The sequence below is a fragment of the Mastigoproctus giganteus genome, chromosome 1 (assembly GCF_048544385.1).
Source record: "Mastigoproctus giganteus isolate SK-2022 chromosome 1, ASM4854438v1, whole genome shotgun sequence".
In the NCBI taxonomy this organism is placed as follows: Eukaryota; Metazoa; Arthropoda; class Arachnida; order Uropygi; family Thelyphonidae; genus Mastigoproctus; species Mastigoproctus giganteus.
Window position 1 is genome coordinate 86,980,864 of NC_143575.1, and position 22,939 is coordinate 87,003,802.

Genomic DNA, 22,939 nt, shown 5'->3' on the forward strand with positions numbered 1-22,939 from the left:
TTTCTCTTTCTATTGGAGGGAACAGGAACGATTCCTTAACAGGAGATGCGACAGTAAGGTGTAGCATAACGGGTATGCCTGTTCTTCAGATGGCAGCAAGAAAGGAACATTCAAAATAAACTGTTGGAAATATGGTACTCCAATGGAAGACAGAAGGAAACAACCGTTCATTCCAAGTCAGGTGCCCTCGTTGGTAGGATTGTAAGAACAAAATTCTTACACTTATCCTAGCGAATGTTATGTTATAAATATTATAACATAACAAAAAAAAAATATGTATATATTAAATAATATTATTTACATAGGATGATTTTCAGCTTAGATTGTGATCGCTCTGTACCATACAATCAAGTAGGGGAGGATTAACGTAACAACGGGGGGTAGCAGGACGGTACACAAGACAATGGGAGCACGGGAACACTAGTACAAAGGGAGCACCGTAAGGCCAGTTCATGGTCGCATAAACAGAAAGTGAGCAGCTCTTTGGAAGAAAAGAACAAGGGAACCGACTCCCCCTTGTGGAGAGGAAGATTTTAAGAACTAAGAGGGTGAAGGAAACCCTGGATGCGATATACACTATGTGGCAATGGCTAGCCGCTAGATGAAACAGACCGACTCCTTGAGCACTTATTAATTTCAAGGAGCGGTAGAGAAAAAACAGAGTGGACTAATAGCGGTAAGTGAATCGTGAATAATCACAAGGAAATATCTAGAAATTTCTAGACGCCCAGTAGTTCATCGAAGTTTCTGGAAATTTCGTGAACAGGAAGTTACCCCAGGAGAGGGAAGGGCCAAGAAAAACGGAAGAAGTGGGAGAGAGCGAATGAGAATAATGAGATGATGAAGAACGAACGACGATTGGATCAAAATAGAATGAGCGGCTGAAACAAAAAGGAGATGCAAGACAGGGAAGGGGAGGTTTTTTTGTGGGAGAGTTGTGAGTTTTGGCAGTTTGGAGGTTTTTGAGAGTTCCCGTGGAGATGCCTGAGTGATGTGCGGCTGGAAAGAAATCCCGAGAAGTGCCGGGAGAATCGCCAGAAAGTAGCGGACAGAGAAATGAGTTGTGGGAGTTGCTGTTTAAGAGTTGTTGAAATAGGAAGGAGATAACCGATGAAAGATGGAAACACATATGCTGGAGCTGAGTAAAAAGGATCGTAAAGCCTCGGTATAGAAAGATAAGGAAGAGCTACATAGCCAGGCTTCTTGATAAAGCAGTAAGAAGAGTCCTGATAATTCTATTATGCTTCCCAGTTTCGTCGAACTGATCAGACGCCCAAAAAGCAGGCGGAGCAACTTATTTAATAGCCGTATGGAAAGAAGAGCGAGTTCCTGAACGTAGGAGAATCCCTGTAGATGAGCAGCAGTTCCTTTGCCGATGAATAATTCCAGTTGGAGCCTGATGATGCCCTATGCTGTTGATGATGGTCGCCCCTGAACTGAGAAAAGGTTGTGTAAAGGGTGATTCCCTAAGTTATTATGTAAGTACGAGATAATAATTTTAAGGTAGATTTGAGGGGAAGGACTTTAGAAAAATGTCTATTTAGTTGATAGTAGATTTGGTATTGTCTAGCATAAAAGGAAGGAAAGAGTTCATAAGATATAGATGTATGTACTTCATCTCAAGGATAAGTTAAAGCAAGGAAGATTTAGATACATGTACTCGAGACTGGTATGTTCTAAGTTAAGATGTAAAGGTGGTCTATGTACATGAAACGTTACAAGATATTAAGATTGAATTATTTTGGAAGGGATAAATTAAAGAAAGATTATAGCGGGGATTTATAAATCTAGGACAATTTCCATAGAGGTGTTAAGCTCACTGCTGTAATTCCAGTTGGGAAGTTTAACTGTTAGAAAGTAATGTTATGAGATGTAACCTAAACCAGAAGGAGAAAAGGCAGAAAGACACGAAGAGACATAATATATCAGTTGCGATTAATTTTACATCTTAACACACATATAATGCCAGTAATTAACATTATACCAATTGATGTTGTATGATACAATTCTTTAATGTATATACTGTGAAATAAACAAATTTGTATATGTTTATCATGTGTAGTATTGAGTCATTCTGAATACTCAGCCAGTCCAGAGGAGACATACCCGAACTATTATTCCCCCAGAATCTGTGATCTTCTGTGCAGTATACAAGTCAGGTGTTAACGTGGAGGGGGGTAAATTAAGGGGGAAATTTAATTGAGAAATACAAAGTTAAAAGAGGTGGGTCTGGAAGGTTAACGTGATTTATTATTAAAGAAATAAATAATAATATTAAAAAAAAAAAGTATTAACATCCACTAACCACCCCCCACAGGATCACCGCCCTCCCCACACCGGGTAGAAAACACCTGTTCGAATCCTGTCGATGACAGGAGGAGTTTTTACGGGTCTTTTTCGAAACGTGGCCGAGTTAATCGGTGTCAGGCAAGGGTAGCATAATTTTTCTCCAGAAGAATCGGGTTTTTCGTCCAGTAAACAGAAAATCGACTTCAGACACACGCAATTTACAGATAATATACACGTAGCAACATGGCCTTAGTTGCCGATACTCCTAAAACACAACAACAACAATCAAGTTAGGTGGACCACCATTAATTTCCCCCTAAATCATGAGGAGAGTTCAAACAGATAGTGAAAGAAAATCGCAAAGGTACCTTAATGAGCTGACTCGACAGACGGTTGAGAGAACTGGAAAAGGTTAGAAAGGGTTACCAAGGTCACGCAACTGCTCGTAACCTGAAGTGCCAGATATTCAGCAGTGGCAGAACCTGATGTAGACTGATGAATTATGCTAAAGTCCAGACATCAGATGGACTCACCTGGGTATAGCGATGCCGAAGAAACAGTTTCATCCAGATTATACTGAACCAACAATTATATTCGGTTGTGGCACTGTGATGGTATGGAACTAACTTACGCGTTTCGAACTTGGTCCATTTGCCACTGATGAAACTATGAATATAGCTGTTTTTTGTGATATTCTGAACAATTCTACCTTAGAGCATTGTAGCTCTCTTTGTATCAGCAGACAACGCTCCTTATGACAAAGCACAATCAGTAGAACAGTAACTTGAAGAGAATATTAGGGTGAATTTTCCATTTCCGGCCCAGATCTGAATCCGGCTGAATGCCTCTTTTATATTTTGAGAACTTGAACAAGACGTTTTAATGCAAGTAGAGAACTAGCCACAGCCTTATGTTAGGAGTAAGGAGAAAAAAAAAAAAAAAAAAAACAACCGTCATATTAGCTACCCCAGAATTTCCTCATCTAGCCATTTTGCTAGATGAAAAAGCTGAATTTTTTTTGGGGCCCTTGCTATCATCTCTGAGACAAATAACTAAGCCATGGAGTGAAAACGGTCCCTCTTGCGTCCTTGGGATTTGAACCCGCGATTTTACATCCGGTGTGTAGAGAACGGTAATTATAACCACTGTGATAACTGCGAAGACACAGGAGTGGAGCACGATTCCAGTCTCCATACTCAAAACTTACAGGGAGTCCACTCTTTTCCCCAAACAATTTCTGATGCAGTTGGAGCTCATAAATACTTGATATTTGTTTTTTTTTTTTATAACGAGATGCTTTTTCATTTAGTCTGATACTTTTTTGAAGGTAATGTATATAACGTTGGGTAATCATGAAAAAAACTAAAGAAAACATAACTAATTTTATAATAATTTCTTATTTATTTATTCTACACAAAGGTAGCTTTACAGCAATAAACAAGTATATAATTGCAGTATTTCATTTGACTAAAAAGTGCACTTTTTAATGATTTATATCCTGATTTTAGATATCTATAGTGTGTTTGGCGACCATAGCATACTCGAGTAGAATTCGACTGTGTCGCAATGCAAAATGCCAACCTATAGACAAAGGAACTTGCGAAACTATCGAGGGAGCAAGATTTATGCCAAAAAACTGTTTTTACGAAAGTAAATTCTACTGCTGCGATCGGTGTGTGGTACCAAGTAAGTGCAGTTAAATTGTCGAAATACTAATTAGAATTTATTAGAATTTCAGTAATTCACTAAATGCACTAACCTGTTACATTTAATGAATTTCTCGTAGGTTGAAGCTTTAGCACTAAATGTCTTTGATTTATTTGCATTAATGTTGCCACGTACAGATCTTTAGTTTGGTATCAGTAGTGGCAAATGATGCAAGAAAGCAAGCCTATACAGCATCAGCCAGGAAAAAAAAAAAAAAAAAAAAACTTTCCATTTTACCTATCCATCCACCCAACTCTAATTCTTCCTTGAATTAATTGAAGCTATCCACTTCCGCAACATCAGACGGAAGTTTGTTACAGCAATTAACCACTCGTTGGCTAAAGACAAACTTCCGTATATATATTCCGTAAACATCGTTTCTCAATTTGAATTTCTACCCCTTCGTGTGTATATATAATCTAAGCAAGAGGAAGAATCTCATAAGAGGTCAGCTTGATTAATCCATTCAAAGCCTTAAATACCTCATCAAATCGCCTCTCAAGTGTTTACTCTCCAGACACTGCAATTTGCAAAACTGAAACCTTTCTTAGTAAGAGCACCCCGTTGTTCTCCTCACCAAACTTGTTGCTCTTCTCTTTACCGGCTTGAGCAGCTCTAAATGCTTCCTAAAGTGGGACCTCCGGATATGTATGTAATACTCAAGTTATGGTATGATCATTGAAAAATGGAACAATCACCTCCTTATCACAGCTAGCAAAATTCTTGTACAAAACCCCATGAGCTGTCCTGGCAGCCTGTCTGTATTGCTCGGAGAATTTCATATTTGCTGCAAAATTATCCCCAGTTCGAGTCCGTCGCTGACGGGCGAAAAAAACCCGAGTTTCTCTCGGAAACTCTGGTTTTTCGTCCAGCAAACAGAAAATCGACACCAGAACATATACAATTTACAGACAATTTTTACCGAGCAATATGGCCTTAGTTATCTTACATCATGTGCCTTAGACCTTAGGCACATGATGTAAGAAAGCAAGCTTATACAGCATCAGCTAAAAAAGAAAAAGCCCTTCATATTTCACCCATCCATTCACTCCAAATGTTTGTCTAGTTCTCCTTGAATTTATTTAAGCTGTCCACTTCTACAACAATAGATGGAAGTTTGCTCCAGCAATCAACCACATGCTGGCTAAAGGCAAACTTCCGCACATCTATCCTACAACTGTCTTTCCTCAATTTGAATTTATGTTCCCCTCGCGCAATTAATCTGGGCAAGAGGCAGAATCCCATCAACATTGAGCATGCACACACCATTCAAAGTCTTATACACCTCTATCAGATCATCTCGCAGGTGCCTAGTCTCCAGACACGGTAATTTACAAATCTTAAACCTTTTTTCGTAAGAACAACCCTTTGTTCCATTCACTAATCTTGTTGCCCTTCTCTGTACTCATTCCATTCCAGCAGCTCTACATCCTTCCTAAAATGAAGCCTCCAGACTTGTATACAGTAATCAAGGTGTGGCCTGACCATTGCCTTATACAAGGGGGTAATCACCTCCTTATCCCTGCTAGAAAAATTCCTGTATATCATTGACAAGACACCATGAGCTACTCATGCAGACCGTCTGACTGCTCAGAAAACTTCATATCTGCTTGCACAATTACCCCCAGGTCCTTTTCATACTCTAGTACTGTCAGTGCAGATTACTTTATTTGCTGCCTCCTTTAATATAACTGGATAGAACCCATTCACCTCAGGTGGATGGGATCTACTTATGTTTACCTTCAACAATTTCTTCTCCACTTTGCTCTCAGTTATTACGAAATCATCTGACTCACTGCCACAGTTTAATTCACCTCTGGCATTCCCCTCCCTAAATAATTCCTCATATGTGAATGTAGATTCAAAATACTCATTTAGTTTTTTAGCTACCTGAGCAGAATCATCAACAGTTGAATCATCGATATCAAGTGAATCAATCTGATTCATCTCTTTCCTCCTAGAGTTTACACAAATAAAGAACTCTCTGCTGTTTTTCTTTGCATCCTTTGCCAAAGATTTCTCCTTTGCCTGCCTTACCTCCTTTGTGACTTGGTTACAGACCAGCTTATATCTATCATAGTCTTCCGTGTCACTTGTTAATTTATATGTATCCCATGCATTTTTCTTCTCTGTCACATGTCTCATTAGTTCATCTGACTCCCAAAGTAGTTGCTGATACTCCTAAAAAAACCCAGATTTTGTATTATAAATGTTAATTATGGTCATTCTCTTCTCTGACTCGAAAAAAAACCTCACTTCAGTTGTATCCTTTGGGAAATGTTTACAACTATGTGTGACTCTCTGCTGATCCATGGTTTGTATGTACTCTGTGGCAGAGGAAGGCAAGAGAATACACTTGATATTGCTATTGTGCTTGATAAAAGTCCATTGAAAAGATGCGTAGAGGCTTTAACTAAATATAAAATGTCTCAATGTTTTGATTTGCCTTTCATTTTTCTTTTGAATGATTTTACTTCTTTTACGAAGTGAATGTAAAACGCCTGAGAAAATTTCGGCATTATATCGTTACATTCTCGTTTCTGAAAAAATATTTCTGTTCTGTATAAATAAAATTCACACATAAAAAAGAAAGTTGTCTGAATTATAGATGGTCCTAATTATGTAAGTTTTACTGTTTTTATGGCATAAAAAGTATTCGGCTATTTATTGATTTTGAGTAGCGGTTTATAAAAAGTGAACACCGTCTGCCGGCCAGTCTGCACCAGGTTCGGTCTTTGAGGGTGCAATGCATCCGCGACACGGATTGAAAAGGGTCTCAAATCCCAGTAAAGGCGTCCCCTCAATTCAAGCAAAGAAAATTCCTCCTCCTCGCTCTTTTCTTTTCTCTAACATTGATTCTCGCACCTGGTTCTCCATATTCTAGTCTTGCCCTGTATCTACTATTATTTTTGTTTAATTTTGTTATTTATGAAAAGCACAAAACCTTTAAGTCAAACCAGTCTCTAAGATCCAGGTGGACAAGTTTTCACCGCCATTCTGTTTTGAACGAGCACCGTTACATTTTTAATGTGAAGGCCATAATTTCATATTCTGTGAGTAAATTGTTTTGTAAGTTGATTATTTGAGATATATTTTTTTTTTATTTCCCATTTTTCACCATTATGAAACTTACATCAAACTAAATAAATATTCAATTCAGCTCGATAAATGTTAACTTAATAAATTTTAATTTTGATTAGCTATAAATGATTAAATATAATTTGATAAATGATTAAACATAATGTGATATAGCATTTGATATATTAAATATTCGAAGATGTACATGAAGTCTTTATAGGAAACTGTATTTTTTTTTTCCCTATAGGTTCGACAGTATTCTGCAACTGCGCAGGAGATATATATGAATCAGGAATTGTTTACTGTTGTCGTTTAACCAACCAGAAATGCAATTTGGAAACTAATACTTGCCAATATGCAGACTGAGGTTTATAATCATGAAAATGGAAATGTGTAAATAATTGAACACATTCCAGAAATAAAATATATCCACAGAAATTTGAATTGCTGTTTCTTTTAATTGCACTTACAACAATTACAAAATTTTATAAAACGATACACTGTATATTACCCCAGGGGTTCAGATCTGGTGAGTATGGGCTTGGCACACCCTGGGTCCTGAGCCGGATATCATCATTCTTCTCTTTCTTGGTGATTCCCTTCTACTTCTGACTTGCGCTCTCTCTCTCTCAGGGTAATTCAGATTTTTTTTTTTTTTTTTTTTGCTGGTGCAGCATAAGCCTCAGGCTTCCTTGTACCATATGACTAATAATAATAATAATAATAATATTGTAAATGCAAACAGACTGTCCCACCTTTACCGACATCGTACGAAAACACAATACACGATTTTTATTAAATGTAAAATCCTATTTTTGATAGCAAATTCCCTTAAAAGCGAAAATTCTGAATATTATATCTATTCGTTATAAACAACTAGCATATTTTCCCATATCAAAGTAAAAATATTAATGAAAATCACCGTGCTCATATTAAAGTAATAATTCCGACCATCGTGTCAATCACCTGCATGTGCCAAAGAGCTTTCACAATAGCCTAGCATCAATAGGACTCCCAGAGAACACTTACAGGGAACTCCAAAAGGCGCAATGCCGACCACCTGTAGGATAGTCGGAGAATTTCCCGACCAAGAGCAATAATAATAATAACAGTAACCAGACACAACTAACCACCTCATGCACTTGTTATAAGTACTCGTCACGAAGCGGGAAAAAAGCCTAATAATAATAATAATAATAATAATAATAACGAGGTTCGAATTCCAGGGCGAAGAAAAAACGCGTGGGAAAAAAATCACGAAAGTCGCTTCATCGGATCTACCTTCCCAAAGGTCGAAGTGCGGATGAGGTAGAGCAGTAGAGCCATCTGGTGTCGCTCATATAACTACCACCCGCCACTGGGTGGAAAAGCCAAAGCTAAAACTGGTCCATCTCCATAGCTGGATGAAGATGAACAGTAGAAATAATGACCATACTGTATCGAGTGTGGAGCAGCATAAAGTCACTCGCGTTCAGGCCTTAAGCAGAGAGGTAAGTTCGAAAAGTCGGAGAGGAGTCTCCCGCGGAAGACAGTGGAGAGAGGGGTACTGTCACCCACAATTGAAGGGCAAGATCATCCAGTCTAACCATCAGGAAGTGCTTCCTGCACTAGTTGCACAGGTTGAGCAAGCTGATGCAACAAGCACCACAACTGGTACACAGCTTACATCAATTACTGCGTGCCCTTCCATTCTGGGCCTCAAGCTGGCTAACAGATGCTGGAGATCCACAAAGTCAATCCAATAGTGGAAAAATTCTAGAGGCAACCATGGCGAAATGGAACACCACCATCAAGGTCAAGAACATCTAGACCGATCCCCATTAAGAGAGAAATCTTTAAGGTGGATGCCACGAGCATCTGCGTTTTTGTATAGCACTCAATCCGCTATCCACCATGCTCAACAATAGCAAATATAGATATACCCTCAAAGAAAGAAGGAAAAACCTGTATATCTTCTCCCACCTGATGTACATGGATGACATCAAGCTCTACATGGCAACCGAGAAGCAACTCTAGCAGCTACTCTGGATCACCAAAGAATTCAACAATGATATAAGGATTACATCAGTGGAAATTAGTCAGCTGAAACTACCATCTAGAGTAAATGTATCTAAGACATGCTAGGTAGAGAGACCTAAAAATAAATGGGGATGATGCAGACTCAGAAGTTAGAGATCAAGGCCTGCCTGTCCGAAAAACATCATCGGAGACTCAGACGCCTGTATATACAGAGGGAACATAGATAAAGCTATTAACACCTATGGAGTCCTAGTGCTAACGTTGTTGTTATTTGGTTTTTAGGAGCATTAGCAACGAAGGCCATATTGCTCCAGGGATATGCGGTGGTCATTCCCTGACTTTCCACATCCTCCGTATTTGGTGGTCACTGGCTCGAACCCTGGTCTAATCAAGAAGTGTGTGCTACACACTGCTGCTCCTGCCCAACTGGCTACAGAGGCACCGCCTAGTGCTAACATACTCCTTCAGAATCAGAGATTGGACTAACAAAAAGCTTGTTCTGGAAGGATTTTTGATGGATCAGGCATTAAGGCCATGTTGTTCCATACATACAGTTTGTAAATTGCATGTGTTATATTGTCGATTTTCTGTGTGCTGGACTAAAAAAACCGTTTCCGGGATAAAAAAAAAACGTTTCTACTCTCGACTGAGACCGACTACCTCTGCCACGTAGTGAAAAAGACCTATGAAAATTCCTCACGTCTCGACGAAACTCGAACTCAGTTCTCTTCCACCCAGTGTGAAGAGGACGGTGATTCTACCAAACGTACTACCGAAGAGGGCAACACCAGGCTGGAGGATATCATGAGAAAGACAAGCACAACGATGAACAAGAGTTGCAACACCATCCAAAGTCGGCAGTGGAGAGAACTCACGACAAAGACAGCGGTAAGGAAAAAGGAGAAAGGGGCTTGATAGATCTCATCATGGCTCACGAGCGGGACGCACTTACCTAATACTGAGTCTGCGCGGGTAGTAGTAGTAGTAGCGGCATGTGATGCAAAAAAATAAAAAATCAAAAATATATCACACCATTCCCTCTAAATGCCTGTCCAGTTTCTCCTTAAATTTATTTAACCTATCAACTTCCACAACGACAGATGGAAGTTTCTTCCTGCAATTAACCACCCGCTGGCTAAAGGCAAATTTCCGCCCATATACTCTACATTTGCCTTTTCTTAATTTGAATTTATGGCCCCTTAGGTTCGTAATCTGAACAAGTGGAAGACTCCCATCAGAATTCAGCGTGCTCAATCCATTCAAAGCCTTATACACTTCAATCAGATCACCGCGCAGGTGCCTAGTCTCCAGCCACAGAAATTTGCAGAACTTTAGCCTCTCTTGGTAAGAGGATCCCTTCATTCCCCTCACCAATCTTGCTGCCCTTCTCTGCACACGCTCAAGCAAATCTACATCCTTCCTAAAATGAGGCGTCCAGATCTGTACGTAGTACTTAAGGCGTGGCCTGACCATTGCCTTATACAGAGGGACAATCACCTCCTATTCCCTGCTAGCAAAATTGCTATATATCATTGAAAACTCCATGACTAGCCCTGACAGCCTGCCTGCATTTCTCAGAAAATTTCATATGTGACTGCACAATTACTCCAGGTATTTTTCATTTTCTACCACCTTAAGTGTAGTACCACACAGTTGGTACGTTTCTCTGGGTTTACTTCTACCCACATGCAGTACTTTGCATGCATTTGCCAATGTTAAACTTCAGTTGCCACTTCTTAGCCCATCTGCCAAATTATCTAGATCCTGTTGCAGCAGCACACTGCTACTACTGTCCTTAACAACCCTGCCAACTTTGTATCATCTGCAGACTTCGACACTAAGCCTGATATACCTTCATCAATATCATGGATAAATATTCAAAACAACAGAGGACCCAACACCGAACCCTGTGGGACTCCACTAATAACATTAGTTCACGAAGAGCAGCACCCATTAATTACCGCCCTCTGTCTTCTCCCACTCAACCATCCTTTTATCCATTGTAGCAACTTACCCTTAATACCATTCTGCTCCAATTTGTTCAATAGTCTTCCATGCGCAACAGTGTCAAAAGCGTTCCTGAAATCCAAATATATGATATCAAAATTATTTTTTGCATCCAGTTCCTTTGTAACTACATCATAATATCCTATCAAATTTGTCAGACAAGACTCTACCTTAACAAACCCATGCTGTGTCTGAATTATTGCTGCAGTCTTGTCTAGATGATCCTGCAATGAATCTTTAACCAGTGACTCCATTATTTTACCCGGAACAGAAGTTAAACTAACTGGTCTGTAATTACTCGTGTCACCCTTCAATCCCCCTTTGTGAAATGGGGATACATTTGCACATCTCGAGTCCTTGGGGACCTCCCCTGAGTCCAAGGATGCTCTGATAATTATGGCTAAGGGTTTTCTTAGTTGCTTTGCTGCCTCATTTAATATAACTGGATAGATCCCATCCACCACAGGTGCCTTTCTTATGGTTAACTTCAACAATTTTTCCTCCACTCTGCTCTCAGTTATTACAAAATCATTAAGCACCCTGCTGCAATTTGATGACCTTCTGCTATTTTCAAGCATTAATAAGTCCTCATGTTTCACACATGAATTTCACACGTGAATGTAGATGCAAAATACTCATTCAGTTTGTTTGCTATCTGAGCAGGATCATCAACAGTCGATCCCTCGATATCAAGTGGACCAATCAGATTCATACCCTTCCTTTTAGAGTTTATATAAGTAAAGAAATTCTTGCTGTTTTCTTAGCATCTTTTGCCAATGATTTTTCGTAATCTGCCTTCACCTGCCTAATCTCCTTTGTGACCTGATTACAGAGTAGCTTATATCTGCCATAAGCTTCCGAGTCGCTTGATAATTTATATGCATCCCATGCATTTTCCTTCTCTGTCACGAGTCTCATTAGTTAATTTGATAACCATTTAGGCATAAATCTTGAACAATATTTCTTAATAGGTATGAAACTTTTAGTAGCTTCCACGATTAATTCCTTGAATGCTTCCCACTTAGAATTTACTGTTGCTAACATCGTCAGTTGATCCCACTGTACACAATTTAAAAACTGTCTGAGACCACTGTGCTCACGTTTACGGAAGAAAAAACCCTTTCCCTTACCCCTGATGGTAATTATATCTTTAAGTAAATCCCACATTAGTACACTATGCTCACTGCTACCTAGCGGTTCCTTTATCTGCAAATTCTTAATACACGAATGATCACTGCTGATAACCAGATCAAGAGTATTACTCTCTCTGGTTGCCTCTCGAACATGCTGCTGCAGAAAACAATCATTCAATTGACCAGCCCACAAGTTCCAGTCAATATCTGGGAAGTTAAATTCCCCCAATATAAGATATTCTGATTTACTAGCCCACTCTATTTCTCTGTACAATTGTTCATTGTACTCATTCGAGTCATTAGGCCTCAGGCCGGGTGGGTAAAATGCCTGCCTGGCAACCCAAAGGGCGCGGGTTCGAATCCCGCCTCGGTTCTTGGATCAAAGTACTGCAAAAACCGTGGGAGGTGCATGATGGCCACAGAAGCCGATGCGCCAATAACTAAAAAAAAAAAAAAAAATTAGCCCTTTAACACACTCCTACTCTTATTTTGCTTTCGCAGTGCTTACGTAATACCAAACTGACTCAACAGTGCACTGTTTATCTATATCAACTGGGTGCACTTCTTTTGATTTTATGTTTTTCTTAATTAACAGCATAACACCTCCCCACTTCCTATCCTGTCTATCCTTTCTGTACACATTGTACACCCCCAAATTCCAGTTCTGCATTCATTATATCTGTTTGACACCACGTCTCTGCTATCTGAACAATATCCGCCTTTGATGTCTTGATCAACACTTCAAATTCATCAAATTTATTTACTGTACTTCTAGCATTGCTATACATGCAAGCATACATGCACCTATTCCTAGTTACCCTAACACATCTCATATACCCACTTATTTCACGATGACTACTATCCGTCCCTGAAACCCCAACACCCCTCGCTCCAGGTCGCTACTTATTCTAATAGAAGTTGTGCAAGAATCACCTTCACCTCTTCCTGCGGCTACTGTTAAACTATTAGTCCTTGTATCCCGCAATCTAGCAGTTTTCCGACCCACCTAACACTGCCTCGATAGCATCACCAAATATTCTTGCACCCTTTCTATTTAAGTGTCTCCCATCCCTGTAGAAGCAGTCTCGCCTGTTAACAAGTACAGACCAGGCTGAAAAAAAATCTTTCCATGGCCGAATTGATCGACAAAGCTCTCATCATATACTCCCTCCTATCGTGTCTTGGCAGAATTGCAGACACTTTCAAATTCAACCCTAATTCACGGCTTTTCTTCATCAGTGACCTGTACTTGTTAAGTAATTCTGCCGGTCTCCTACTCTTAATATCATTAGTGCCAACGTGTACAACTATATCACCTTTTGTGCCCTTAAAAGATGATATCCGCTCCACAACGTCATTAGCCTTTGTCCCTTGCAGACATACTCTGGTCCTGTTCCAGTTATCCTTTTTACAAAGCGTGTTTCCCGTTTCCCTGATAAAGAGTCACCAACAACTACTAGTTTCTGTGGGACCAGTGCATTCTGCCTTGGGGGTTGTCGCTGTGTCGCGCGATGACCAAGTGCAAACTCTGGTGTTGATGTGGGCAGCTGAGAGCTTGATGGACCCCTCAATTTAGATCCTTCGACATCCACCCTGTCCTTCAAGCTCTCATATAGGCTCATAACAACGGTGAGTTGTCGCCTGATTTCCCTACACTCCTTACATCGCGCACACACAAAGGAGAGGGCGCTGACTCTCTTTGGAAAATACAGCTGCGAATTACAGGCTCCGAAAAAAACGATAAGTTTTTGCTTATTATTTACATAATTGTTATTTTATATTGTACTTAATACGTTGTCTTATAGTTCTAATTACGCTGGTTATTTTTATTTTAATTTGTATAAACAGTTTTTGTAGATATACGTAATACTTTATAAAACCGTTATTTCATTCGAATATTGCAGGCATTGTTTTTGTATATAGTGATAGGGAATTCAAATTTTTAATTGAGGTAGTTAGGTAGCTCTAACGTATAATTATAGAAACAGTAATACGCTTCACTGTTTCTATTAGATAGCGTAGTATTGACATTTAATTTAATTTAATTTAATTTATTGATCTTATTAATTTAAAATATCATGCCCCAAACAAGAGCAGCAAAGCAACGGGCACAAAGTGGCAGGTGTGCTGCGACTCGGGGGAGAACTGAGGGGGGCGATTCTCCAACGCATCACAGCCTAAAAAAATGTGCAGCTTGTGAAATGTTTGCCGAACTCTCTGGAACGGAACATGATATTGCCATGGGGGATGTCTTTGTGTGTGCGCCATGCAAGGAGTGTAAGGACATCAGGCGACAACTCAGCGTTGTTATGGGCCTATATGAGAGTTTGAAGGACAGGGTGGATGCCCTCGAAAGATCTAAATTGAGGGGCCCATCAAGCTCTCAGCTGCCCACATCAACGCCACAGCTTGCACTTGGTCATCACGCAACACAGCGGCAACCCCCAAGGCAGATTGCGCTGGTCCCAAAGGAACTAGTAGTTGTTGGTGACTCTATTGTCAGGGAAACGGGAAACATCCTTTGTAGAAAGGATAGATGGAACAGGACCAGGGTATGTCTGCCAGAGGCAAAGGTTGATGACGTTGTAGAGCAGATATCATCTTTTAAGGGCACAAAAGGTGATATAGTTGTACACGTTGGCACTAATGATATTAAGAGTAGGAGACCGGCAGAATTACTTAACAAGTACAGGTCACTGATGAAAAAAAGCCGTGAATTAGGGTTGAATTTGAAAGTGTCTGCAATTCTGCCCAGACACGATAGGAGGGAGTATATGATGAGAGCTTTGTCGATCAATTCGGCCCTGGAAAGATTGTGCAAGGCTCAAGGGGTAGAATTTTTTTCAGCCTGGACTGTACTTGTTAACAGGACAGATTGCTTCTACAGGGATGGGATACACTTAAATAGAAAGGGTGCAAGAATATTTGCTGATGCTATCGAGGCAGTGTTAGGTGGGTCGGAAAACTGATAGCTTGGGGGGATACAAGGACTAATAGTTTAACAGTAGCCGTATGCAGAGGTGAAGGTGATTCTTGCACAACTTCTATTAGAATAAGTAGCGACCTGGAGCGAGGGGTGTTGGGGGTTTCAGGGACGGATGTCAGTCATCGTGAAACAGGTGGGTATATGGGATATGTTAGAGTGCCTGGGAATAGGAATAGGTGCATGTATACTTGCATGTATACCAATGCTAGAAGTATAGTAAATAAATTTGGTGAATTTGAAGTGTTGGTCAAGACATCAAAGGCAGATATTGTTGGGATATCAGAGACGTGGTGTCACACAGATATAAGGAATGCCTAACTGGAATTTAGGGAGTACAGTGTGTACAGAAAGGATAGACAGGATAGGAAGGGAGGAGGTGTTATGCTGTTAATAAAGAAAAACATAAAATCAAAAGAAGTGCATCCAGTTGATATAGATGAACAGTGCACTGTTGAGTCAGTTTGGTGTGACATAAGCACTGCGAAAGCAAAAATTAGAGTAGGAGTGTGCTATAGGCCTAATGACTCGAATGAGTACAATGAACAATTGTACAGAGAAATAGAGTGGGCTACTAAATCGGAATGTCTTATAATGGGGGATTTTAACTTCCCAGATATTGACTGGAACTTGTGGGTTGGGCACTCACACACTAGTCAGAATTTTGTGGATTTATTGGATGATTGTTTTCTGCAGCAGCATGTTCGAGAGGCAACCAGAGAAAGTAATACTCTTGATCTGGTTATCAGCAGTGATCATTCATGTATTAGGAATTTGCAGATAAAAGAATCACTAGGTGGCAGTGATCACAGTGTACTGACGTGGGATTTACTTAAAGATTTAATTACCATCAGGAGTAAAGGAGAGGGTTTTTGCTTCCGTAAAGGCGAGTACAGTGGTCTCCGACAGTTTTTAAATTCTGTACAGTGGGATCAACTGACGATGTTACCAACAGTAAATTCTAAGTGGGAAGCATTCAAGGAATTAATCGTGGAAGCTACTAAAAGTTTCATACCTATTAAGAAATATTGTTCAAGGTTTTAGGCCTAAATGGTTGCCAAATGAACTAATGAGACTCGTAACAGAGAAGAAAAATGCATGCGATGCATATAAATTATCAAGCGACTCAGAAGCCTATTGCAGATATAAGTTAATCTGTAATCAGGTTACAAAGGAGGTTCGGCAGGCGAAGGCAGATTACGAGAAATCCTTGGCAAAAGATGCTAAGAAAAACAGGAAGGATTTCTTTACTTATATAAACTCTAAAAGGAAGGGGATGAATCTGATTGGTCCACTTGACATCGATGGTTCGACTGTTGATGATCCTGCTCAGATAGCAAACAAACTGAATGAGTATTTTGCATCTACATTCACACGTGAGGAATTATTAAGGTTTGAAAATGGCAGAAGGTTATCAAATTGTAGGAGGGTGCTTAATGATCTTGTAATAACTGAGAGGAAAGTGGAAGAGAAATTGTTGAAGTTAAACGTAAGAAAAGCACCTGGGGTGGATGGGATCTATCCAGTTATATTAAAGGAGGCGGCAAAGCAACTAAGCAAACCCTTAGCCATAATTACGAGAGCATCCTTGGACTCAGGGGAGGTTCCCACGGACTGGAGATGTGCAAATGTATCCCCAATTCACAAAGGGGGATCGAAGGGTGACAGGAGTAATTACAGACCAGTTAGTTTAACTTCTGTTCCGGGTAAAATAATGGAGTCGCTGGTTAAAGATGCATTGCAGGATCATCTAGACAAGACTGCAACAATAATTCGGACACATCATGGGTTTGTTAAGGGAAAGTCTTGTCTGACAAATTTGATAGGATATTATGATGTGGTTACAAAGGAACTGGATGCAAAAAATAATTTTGATATCATATATTTGGATTTCAGGAAAGCCTTTGACACTGTTGCGCATGGAAGACTATTGTACAAATTGGAGCAGAATGGTATTAAGGGTAAGTTGCTACAATGGATAAAATGATGGTTAAATGCGAGAAGACAGAGGGTGGTAATCAATGGGTGCTACTCTTCTTGGACTAATGTTATTAGTGGTGTCCCACAGGGTTCGGTGTTAGGTCCACTGTTGTTTTGTATATTTATCAATGATATTGATGAAGGTATATCAGGCTTAATGTCGAAGTTTGTAGATGATACAAAGGTTGGCAGGGTTGTTAATGACAGTAATGGCAGTGTGCTACTGCAACAGGATCTAGATAATTTGGGCAGATGGGCTAAGAAGTGGCAACTGAAGTTTAACCTTGACAAATGCAAAGTACTGCATATGGGTAGAAGTAACCCCAGAGAAACGTACCAACTGTGTGGTACTACACTTAAGGTGGTAGAAAATGAAAAAGAACTGGGAGTAATTGTGCAGTCAGATATGAAGTTCTCTGAGCAATGCAGACAGGCTGCCAGGGCAGGTCATGGGGTTTTGTCAATGATATATAGGAATTTTGCTAGCAGGGAAAAGGAGGTGATTATCCCTCTGTATAAGTCAATGGTCAGGCCACGCCTTGAGTACTGCGTACAGGTCTGGAGGCCTCATTTTAGGAAGGATGTAGATTTACTTGAGCGTGTGCAGAGAAGGGCAACAAGATTGGTGAGGGGAATGAAGGGATCCTCTTACCAAGAGAGGCTTAAGTTCTGCAAATTGCAGTGGCTGGAGACTAGGCACCTGCGCGGTGATCTGATTGAGGTATATAAGGCCTTGAATGGGTTGAGCACGCTGAATTCTGATGGGATCCTTCCACTTGTTCAGATTACGAACCTAAGGGGGCATAAATTCAAATTAAGAAAAGACAGATGTGTGGAAATTTGCCTTTAGGCAGAGGGTGGTTAATTGCTGGAACAAACTTCCATCTGTCGTTGTGGAACTTGATAGGTTGAATAAATTTAAGGAGGAACTGGTAAGGCATTTGGAGGGAATGGTGTGATTTTTTTTTTTTTTTTTTTTTGGCTGATGCTGCATAAGCTCATGCATTTGCTTTCTTGCATCACATGCCACTACTACTACTACTACTACTACTACTACTACTACATCCCTCACGGGAAAAGCATGTTCTGTTCCAGAGATTCGGCAAACATTTCACAAGTTGCACATTTTTTTAGGCTGTGATGTGTTGAAGAATCGCTCTCCTCAGTTCTCTCCCGAGTCACTACACTCCCACCACTAGTCTGGGGCATGATATTTTAAATTAATATGATCAATAAATTTAATTAATTAAATGTCAATACTATGCTATCTAATAGAAACAGTGATGCGTATTACGCTATATAATTATACGTTAGAGCTACCTAGTTAACACAATTAAAAAATTGAATTCCCTACAACTCTATACAAAGACAATGGCTGCAAGATTCGAACGAAATAACGGTTTTACGTATATTAATTAGTAATCTACAAAAACTCTTTATCTAAATTAAAAATAAAAATAACCAGCGTAACTATAACTATAAGACTACGTATAAAGTACAATATAAAATAACAATTAAGTTAAAAGAAAGCCAAACACATATCGCTTTTTCGGAGCCTGTAATTCACAGCTGTCGATTGGGAGGTGTCTATTACCTTTTTTATTATTTCCGGTTCCAGAAGAACTGGGCCGGGACATTTTCTGTTCCTTATGAGGGCCGCAGCGGTATGCAATTCTGCTTGGTGAAAGGCTGTTCTATTTGGTGTGTTTTGCATGCTTCATTTTCTCTACATATCTGTACCTTTTCCATTAAGGTTGGGACGCTGATTCATGATAGATTTGGTTGAGATGGTGGCTAGTGTGCCCTGCTGGGTTCGAGTTGCCTTTATCATTTCTCCTCTGGGGAGTTTGCTAGTAACAACTTTGTAGACTACTTCCCAGGGATAGGCGTTTCCAGCTGTGTTGACCAGGTGCTTCCAGGCCTTCCGCTTACTTTTTCGTATCAGATCTGTGTAGCTGTTTCTAATAATATTGTATCTTTCCCTTAACAGTCTTACTTCCGGCTCCGGCCAGATAGGTCTTGCTCTTTGAAACTCTTTTCTTGTCTTTATGATCTGCTTTCTTAATGTTTCAATTTCTTGGTTCCACCAGGGGACTACGCCCGGTGTTGGAATCTTGCTCTTCATTGCTGTTTCGCTAGCGTTTTTGATAATTTTTGTGACCGTGCTCTGGACCTCATTTGGGTCAAGTCGTTGGTCAGCCTCCATCCACTGCACCGCCAACTGGCGCATCAGCCTCCCAAAGAGTTCCTAGTCAGCCTTGTTAACTTCAAAACGGTTCATCATGTGTTTGACTACTGGAGTTCTGCTAACTGTCTGGTTGATTTGGTAGGTAAGCACTCTGTGGTCTGACGTCGTCCAGTAATCTTGGACTGCCCAGTCCACAACATGTCCGGCCACATTGGTGGTTGCCAAGGAGACATCTATTGTGGTCTTCCACATAGCGTTACAGAAGGTCGGTAAGTGGCATGGTTGGTTTAATACTACTATAGGAGAATTTATCAGGAACTCCTCGAGTAGCCGCCCATTATGTGTCCCTCTCCTATCTGGTGTTTGACTGTGCCAGGCCAGGGATCGATAGTTGACGTCTTCCCCGATGATGATCTTCTGGTTGGGAAGTGTATTCAGCAGTGTTTACAGGTAACTTATTGCAGGGGTGATCTCCTCTCCTGGCCTGCAGTACAAGGAGACAACGTAAAGGGGCCTAGTGGTGAAATGATGTGCACACAAGAAGCCCAGGCCGTGCATAGTTGGGTTATTTTTGTGACAGTCAGGTTGGGGTTTCGTACTAGTATTGCAGCCCACGAGTTTTCCTCCTCAGTTTGCACTATTTTGTATTCCGGGCTATCCCTTCACCTGTCTTGTGTGGTTGTATGGCTCCTGTATGATTAAGATATCGGCATTTTCTTCATCAGCCTTTCTTCTGAGTTGTTCGGGCACTGCCCTGATATGCGATTTCTGTTGGAATATTAGTAACCTTGTTGTGTTATACCTTTTAGCTCGTATAGCCATAGTCGGTTCTAGACTGGTAAAAGCTTTTTGTTTTTAAGAAGGTGGGGCATTTTGGATCTCTAATAGAATGTGAGTGCTCCAGTTTCAGTGACTTGCAGTTCGTGCAAATGGGTTGTTGCTCTTTGTTGGGGCAGTTTTTATACTAATACCTTTTGGCAGACCAGTGTCCACAGGTTGGTGTGGCCTGGGTGCATGTACGGAAGGTATGATCGAATCTGCAGCATTTAAGTATTTATAGCACTTAGGTACGGCCCCGTGCTCCCGAAATCTGTGATTGCTCCAGCCAACGTAGGGTCTTGTCTGGCTCTTCAACACTTGCCAGGCGGCCAGGGCTATCTACAAAATCCAATTGTGATTCGAGCCTGTTCATGACTTTGTGTAATATTTTGACTGCATAAGTCTTCCCTGTTCTTCTCCCGAATTAGGCATTTGCATGTTCCTTATGATGATCTCATCTTCCAGCTGTGATGTCTTTATACACGTCGAAGACTAGGATCGAGGGGCCCCGCCTTTTCGGAGGGTCAGCCGTGAGTCCCATCGTAGCAATTTTGGTGTATGTCATAATGTTATCTATGTCTTGCCTGGTTTCGGTCTCTATTAGGACTCCTACGTTCCTTGTTTTTCTTATGCACTTTATTCTTGTTGTTTTCAGGTCGTCCTTTAGTTGAGTCATGATGGTTGTCTTCAGTTCCTCAGTTGTCTGGGCGCCGTTATTATCTACCGTCGGTATGAGGGCCACCAGGTTGGGGGCTCTAAGTAAGGGTTGCTTCCTCTGCTGGGGCACCTTTGCATTAGCATCCTTGTTTTGTGGGTTCCTCAGCGCATCTTCATATGAGGGAGCGCGCTGTTGCATTCGTTTGCCCCGCTCGTCTAAGTAAGCCTCCAATTTAGCTGCGGCTTTCTCTTGTTTACGTTGCGAATTGACCAGAATAATTTCCATTTTATTCCATGTAGTGATTATCTTGCTTCTCAATCCTGTCGTGATCCTGCTGTTGGACCTTGCGTTCTTTATGTTAGCATCTGTGTGAGAACTGGGCCATCTGGCAGGGTGGGGTCCAGCTGGGGTTAAGAATCCTGCTGTTTGGGAACGGCAACGTCAGCTTGAGTGTTTGTTACTTATTCCTGTTCCTTCTGCTCTGAGGAGTTATTCCTGGTTTTCCTATCACTTTTTGGGACCACCAGTTTATTATTCTTTTTCATTTTCATGGGAGTTAGTTTAAGGTCGTCCATATCTTTAGTCTGGTCAGCAATCCGTATAGCTATGGTCTCAGTTAGTAAGATTTCTGTCTTTTCTTGTCGTTCTTCTGTTGAGTCCACGATTTACGGATTAACGGGAAGAGTTCGGATTATCGGATTTAATTTCTGCTGCTCTTGTAGAGGTTGGAAATTTCGCTGTTTGATATACACCACAAGTCTGTGGGTACGGTAGTTCCAAAGCAATCCCTCTGCAAAATTTTGGGCTATTCCCACCAGTCATGTGGGTGGGAGGGAAGATGTCCAGATGAAAGAGTTGTCCCAGAGACTCGGAACTAATTTCTCCGGGGAGTTTTGGGGGCGCTAAGAATAATGGCAGTAGAAAGAAGAACGTAGACTGTCCAGGAAAAAAGTTGGTCCTTAGCCATGCTAAGTCAGCGGTCAGAAGTGTGTGTGGGGGGGGGGGGAAACGCAACTTCCTTGGCATTCCTCTATGAATGCAATACTTTCCATCACAAGTTGTTCGGGCACTATCTCAGCCCTGGGAGAGAAACAAGCAGCACAGGCGTTACAGGTCAATAGAATATTTTATAATATTATAATCATTATATGAGTACTCAAGTCGCGCCAGGAATAAACTGGCTCTCTTCAGTATTGCGGCTACAGCCAATCAAAACAGGACCGTATGGTCATGTGACCTAAGAACAACAACAAGACCTTTGTTGTCAACACCCGAGGAGGAAGCAATGGCTGCATTCATGTAACATAATTAAATTACTCAAATTGTCAATCAGCCATAAATCAGGAATTGAAAATGCAATCATCATAAAAATATATGTTTTTGAATCGGAATACTGGACTGATGTTCTAGGCAATATTTAGACTAGTAGGAATAATTACAAGCAACATAATTCAGTCACAAAAATTAATTTAAACCATTGGCCAACCTATATGGCGTTGTGTAGTGCAGACCGCTAGATCGAACGTCGTGATACTAGTATTTGAAAACTTCCATATCAATTGAATGCCTTAGAAGTTCGGCATAAAATAAGTGTCTGTGGATTCACCGTCACCTGGAGAGCTTGAGGAACATAAAATAAATTCAATTTGAATAGTTTGAACTACTAAAAATCACAAAACTTCACGGAGCACTATATTTATGTTGCATTTCAATACTTGGTCAGCCGAAACGTGGATCATGCTTTTGGAAAGTGAGGACATTGTTCGTATGGATTGGCCTGCCCATTCCAACGGATTAAATCCCATCGGACACATATGGGACGCTCTGGGGAGACGCCTAGCGGCACGTCCACCTCCACCAGAAAACGTTCACCAGCTGAAGATGGCGCTGACAGAGTAATGGACGATGTTACCGCAAGAACTTATCAACAACATTGTTCTAAGTATAGACAGGCGGTGCAAAGCCTGCGTCGACATTAGAGGTGGCCATAACTCCTACTGAGGACCACATCTTCCCTTTGTTCCATCTTTGGCAGTGATGCATCTGTATCATGGCAGCCAGTGCTGTGTTGCCATTTT